Source organism: Gavialis gangeticus, unplaced genomic scaffold (assembly GCF_001723915.1).
Source record: "Gavialis gangeticus isolate Ggan-Ray unplaced genomic scaffold, GavGan_comp1, whole genome shotgun sequence".
Taxonomy (NCBI): Eukaryota; Metazoa; Chordata; order Crocodylia; family Gavialidae; genus Gavialis; species Gavialis gangeticus.
The window spans coordinates 79,908,619-79,915,048 of NW_017728992.1; the positions used below are offsets into that span (position 1 = coordinate 79,908,619).

The following is a 6,430-nucleotide window of genomic DNA, read 5'->3' on the forward strand; positions in this document are numbered from 1 at the left end:
TTTGACTTGAGAAGTCTAGTTCCCCCATTTTCTCAATGGGCAGCCAAAAAAGCCCTCTGAAAGACAATCCCATTTTGCCCTGTGGAGATGCTTTGCCTTCCCACATGAGACTCCAGAGGGTGATCTTATGCACGTAAGACTTCTGTTTTTGCAATACATGTACTTCTGCCATGCTAGGATGCAGTGCATGGAGAAGGAAGATATCTACTTGAACTGGTGCATCTAACTGAGAGATGGCCTCAATGGGTTTCAGTGCAAAGCATAGCAAGTGAAGAAGCGTAAGAGGGCAACCTATGTCCCTTCTATCCAATAGCCATGTGGTTACAACACTTATTCAAAAAACAGTGAAGTTATACTTTAAGGTCCATACCCACATACCTTACTTCCTTGGAAAGCAAGGCTGCATGCTGGGCAGGCAAGAGGGCACATGCCACACCTCCTGCTGAAGCTGGCCCACCAAGAGGAAAAGAAAGAAAGAGTCAGGGGGCCAGAAGGAGTGCTTGATTCTGTAGCTTAGTGAACAGAGCACTCCCAAGGAGAGAGGGAACTCTATTCAGCTCTTTATGCATTTTATTCAATAACTACTTAACGTAAAAAAACAAACAAAACCCAACCCCCAAAACCCCAAAACAAAGCACAAAGAGCACTGGGAGCAGGCACCAGAACCCAGGGTTCCCTTTGTCCTAGGGGAGAGACCTCCTTACCAAGCTACAGAAATATGTAATACCCACTGGGTCTGGTTATTAAGGAAAATGCACACACCATATGGATTAGGGCTACTTATGGTCATCTTAGTTCTATATTTTGCAAATGAGTAAAAAAAAAAAAAATTTTAATTTAGGGGGCGGGTGACGGACAGCAGCCTGGTCCACCTGTTTATTGGACTGAATTGGTAGGGGAGGCAGGGGCTGCATAAGGCAACAATGCACATGCAGTCTGGTGAACAAGGCCCCGTGTCCTGCAGCCCCAGAGAGTCCAGCTCCAAGTCCCGATGCCAAGAAGCCAGGGCAGAGGCGACACTTTCCTTCTTACATATTCATGAGGTTTTCCACCCGACTAAGGACAGTAGCAAACTCTTCCATTTCTGTTTGAAAGGAGAGCTGCTTCTCCAGGAACTGGTTCCTCTCCTCTCCTCTCCAGCCAGTTTCCAGTTCTCTTTTGCCATCTGAAATTCTTCCGTCTGTTTTGCAGCCATTTGACTGAATCGTTGCATTTCTTCCTTAAGGTTCTCTGTCAGCAACATTGTCTGCTTCTGACACTCCTTCATGTTTTCTTCCTCTTCCAAGATTTTTTACCTGTAACTGGATCAATATTTCTGCTTTCTAAGATCAACATACAGTTCTCTTTAAATTCTTTCAGCTTCTCAATTTCCTCTTCCAGGACCTCATTTTTTTCCTTCAGATCCTTTATAGTATCCTGGGCTCCTTCTAGCTGTGAATGTAGCTGCTTTTTGGCCATTTCCAACATTTGGTTCTTTGACTTTACTTCTGCTTCCACTCTGTATCAGCTCAGAGGTGCTCTCATATTTGTTGCCATCGTCCTTTTTCTTAGTAGACCTTGGATTTGCAGCTTTGAAAACACCATCTTCTGGAACATTTGAACTAAAATTGAAATTGAGAACTTCACTGAGTTTGGATTCAACAGTTTGCTTAATACATTGTATCTTAGAGACAGTGAGTGTCTGTGTTTCTGCTGGTGTTGCTGCCCTGGGCAGCATGCTAGTGTGCGAGGAGCAGTAGATGGAGATGTGGGACGGCTTGCCCTTCATGCTGCGGTGCGGTTGGATCATGCGGGCCAGGCTGCGTGAGATGCATCAGGCCTCACCAGGGAGGCAGCCGGGCCTGGCAACATCCACCTTGATGCCTGAAAATGAGTAATGTGATTTGGCTTTATGAAGGGTTATGAATAAGTTAACAGAGTAGTCTCCAAATTATGCTAAAACTCTATATTATACTCCCTCAATGCAATCTCAAAATGACACCATCTAGGAAACACACCGTCCACATGTCCAAGATAAGCATAGCAACTTTGAAACTTCAATTCACTTCAGCTCTTTTTTTTTAAATACCTTTCTTTCTCATCCTTATTAATCAAAGTTGAGAGATTTAGATAATTGCAGTACCATTACTGAGAAATAGCCATACATTGATTAATGTAAATCCCTGTACTCTGTTTAGCTAATAATGGCTTTTTGCCATTCAGAGTGTGGAGATTTGCATGCTTTATGGTTACTGAGATATAACTGTATTGTTATTATGGAAATGAGCGTTCAAGAAACTCTGACTAAGAAATAACTGTAGCTATGGAACTGAAAGGAAAATCTTCATAAAGGTGTAACAGCAATCTCAAATTCAGACTGGCTAAAGCATTTCCATTAAAAAAAATTAACACAGCTGTTCTATTGGGTTGAGTTCTATTCTTGGCTCTGGCAAGATTTGGCAAAGGGCAGCAGTGTGGCTACTTCATCTGCATCAACTTCCCCTTGAAAAATGAGTCTAAGGTTAATTCATCTTAAAAAGTGATTTGGATTCTTAGTCTGGTAATATGCTTTGAGATCTCTAACGAGGGGAATTGTCCTGCTGTTTCCAAATCTCACCTGGACATCAGCCCAACCACCTCAGGTTCCGCATGTGTAAAAATGTTGCCAGACCCTGATCTAAGGCTTTGGCTTCAGCCTAAAATTCTAAGCTTGGACTTTGTGTTTTAATCCAAATCTAAACTTTGCCCAGATCTAAAATATTAGGATTCACTGCACAGATTTGGCCCCTATGTCAAAGAAAAAATGCTGATCCATACTAGAAAAGCATACTTAGTTGCTATTAAGATGAGAATAAACTTGGATTCATATATTTTTTGGTAAAAAAAATTCTATAAAATATACTGTTCTAGTTATTAAAGAATTGATTAGCTGTAAAAGTTAAATGATATTCCTTGCATATTAATTAAAAAGACCAACAACATTACTTTGGAGTGTTCAAGATGCCATATATAGGACACATTTCAAAAAGAGCTATCAGAAATTTTTCTCAAGTGTATACATTTTGCAGAAAGGTAAGAAAATTTGTGTCTATTTTAGACTTTTACCTATATGTTCATCTAAGAAGAATGGGGATTTCATGACAGTCTAAAGGTAAATATCTGTAATAATTATTAAATGATGTTCAGTTCTAGATATCTGATTAACTTTAATGTAGTATTATGCGTATAAATATTATGAAATGGTTCAGGTTGCATATAGGTTTTTGTTATTCTTTATACATCTCCAATTTAGAGAATTTTAGAAGGTGTGATAAAGTTAACATTCACCAATGTTTAGTACCCATTTATCCTAAATATTCCTTACTCTAATTTTAAAGATAAATTTATCAGCTTAGATTGTGTTGTGTAACTATTGCTAAAAATCATACAGGATTCACTATAAGGTGACACTGTTTGTGTGAATGTAACAGTTCTGCTGCTTCAGGGGTGGCTGTGATGCTGCCTGGTGGCTACAAGGCTCCTGTTCAGCTCAAGCTCTAGTGTATCCTCCCTTTTATTCTGCCATACCTTGATGTTCCTAATTGATTTTTGAAAGGGAAGTAGCCCAAGGGTCCTAGAGTGGGCTCCACTCTATCCTTCTACCAGCAAATCCCTCTCAGAACTTACTGGTCCCCAATCCCGTCTTCACTCTAAGTTGGTCCTGGCACACACATGCCTCCCCATGGAACCTGTTGTCTTGTGGGCTATTCACAGCCTCTGACCTCCCCTGTAGCCATGCCCATGCCTCCTAGGTGTTACTATACCACTTCACCCGCAGTGGAGGCTTCCACTTTCCTGGCTTCAGCTTCCCTTTCTTCTGGTTGCAAGTCTCTGCCCCGTGGCCCGTGGATTTGGGTCTGGCTCTCTTGGCTTCACCCCTGCCAGGTAACAATGTCTCTGGGCCCTTGGTGCTTGTCTCCCTCACTCTGGGCCCCTGGGCCCAGAATTTGCCCACCTGGGGAACTGGGCAGCTAAGCAACTGGGCAGCTGGTCTCTGCCCTTCTGGGCTGATCTTTCCCCTCCTAAGCTATAAGTCCCTGACCTTGGTTCTCATCACTCTGGGCACTTGTTTCATCCTTCTTGGGCTACGGGTCCCTGACCCTGGTTTTTGCTCTGCTCAGGCACTGGGCCCCTGGCCCTGTCTCTACTACTTTTGTTGTTTGATCCCAACCCCTGGCTAGGCTTAAGGAAGTCATGTGCCCCTCAGGCACAGCTGGGACCTCTGCATCCCCAATAGCCCCAAACCCAAACCACTGGCTAAAACTCAAACAGAATAACACAGGTACTCTGGCTCTAACACAAACTCTCAGCCTGCTGTTGGACTCTTGGGCTAGGGACAGACATTCAAAGAGCCTGCGTCTGGATCGATTCAATCTTTGCAGGTTAGTCTAACCTGGCTATGCCAAATCAATTTGATAACCAGACAGACATCCCAGAAGTATAGGCACATTCCTGCAGTGGCTCAGGCTAGAAGCTGGGGAGGGCGGGGGGGACATTAGAGCAGCCTTCCCTTCCTTCCACAGCATGGAGCTGAGGGAGTCCTGGCCAGGCTCCAGCCGTGATTAGCCCAACAGGGAATTGATAACAGTGTTTATCACTCAATTAAGAAAACAACAGAGGGACATTACCAGCTACTTGTTGATTCTGCCTGTTGATTCTACCTGTTGATTCAACATGGACCATAGCCAGCATATGGTCTGCTGGCTAATACGGAGATACCTCCACAGCAAGGCAGAGGGGAGGGCAGAATTCCTGCTTAGCAAGGAGTGGTGTGGGGATGGGGGAAGCAGCCCACAGTCTCTGGAGCTGCAGCCAGGGAACAGAGGGGAGGGACTAGCCATGCTGTGAAGCAGAGAGCCCTGCCCAGCCCAGAGAGCATGCTGGGATTCTGACGGTGTTTGGTTCGTCTTAAACCAGCAAGGGGTCTGGGATAGACATTGCATAAATCAGTTTGAGACAAATCAGTTAAGTCTGATACAGACAAGGTTCTTTGCATGAATCTGATATCTTTTATTAGACCAACTTAAATAGTTGGAAAAGAATTATTAAGCAAGCTTTCGGGTTCAAAACCCCTTTGTCAGGCTAAGGAAGTTTCAGCAGTTGGTGTGTGCTCTTCCTGGATGGAATGAAAAGTAAAGAAGCCAGAGGCTGGTCTGGTATGCATACAAGACAGGTAGTCAGTGAAAATGTAGATTGAGGAGTCAATGGGTGAGAGACAGGCGGGCAAGAGAGAGAAGGGGGATGAATAGTGGAGAGATACCTAGGGAGTCAGATGTTAAGTCTGATACTACATTCAACCAGGTTTATCTCAAACTGGTTTATGTGCACTGAACATCTGTTTTGTTACAGACTTAAACCAGTTTCTGATCACTTAAATTGGATTATGTGGAATGTCAGTCCCTGGTCTTGAACTCTTTCTTGCTTCTTGGTCTCAGTCTCCTCTACCAGCCCTTAGCTACTTACTTGCTATTCTCAAGCTTGGTGGGGTCTCAGTTATCCAGCCAGCCAATTCACAAGAAAGCTCCTTCTCCTTTGGCCTCTGGGGCTAGGCTGCCTGACCTGACTTGAGCCCTGGGTTTATGTAACTCCCAGGCCCTGCCCGTTTCCATTTAAATGACTATCCTAGATAGGTTGCAGGTGTTCCTAATTAGGCTTGCTTACTGATCTCAATGGTAGCCTGCTGCTGCTGGCCTAGCCGCTGTGGCATTGCCTTGTCTCCAAAGTTGGGTTCTACCTCACAGTACCATTACTGAACAGCTAGCACTGCAATAGGCACTGTGCTGCCCATGCAGGCTCGGCTTTAATGTACTGCTGCAGCATGGCTTGCTCTGCCATAAAGACTCCTTGATGAATCCCTGGGGACACGTTTTCCTGCAGCTCATAATAGGAAGCCTTCCCCACCTGGAGATCTCTTTCCTGCTGTTTCTCCCTTAAAGTAACAGGAGCCTTAGGCTCCCTGTTAGAGTATGAGAAAGAGAGAGAGAGAATGATGAAGGGACTTCAGACATTAATAAATATTTAAACTCCATCTACACTAGACTTTCATGATACTTATGCAGAATAATAGCAGACTTGGCATGCTTCATATGAATACACTGAAAATATTATTCATTTGTCTATGTTACTCAACACTAAATTGCCTGTCATCAAGAGCTGGGGATTGAAACTGAAGTCTGTCTTTGAAAGTGTTCTCCTTGAGCTATCATGTATGTTTCTACAGTAGAACAAACAATAAAACATAACTAGTTCATAACATCTCCTCCAACACCAAAAGGGGCATTATCAGAAAATAGATTCTGTTATAGTAGAAAGCTATATAATAACAATTTTTCTTTGTTTCCACAAGCAAACAGATTATTCTTACATTTTTGACACTAGAAGTCTATTCTTTTTATACTTCAAGGAATAAAAC

General features: G+C 43.4%; 1 pseudogene; it reads right to left on the reverse strand.

Moving 5' to 3' along the window:
• Window positions 1-918: 918 nt before the first annotated feature.
• LOC109299559 lies at window positions 919-1,804 on the reverse strand (annotated as a pseudogene).
• Window positions 1,805-6,430: the final 4,626 nt, after the last annotated feature.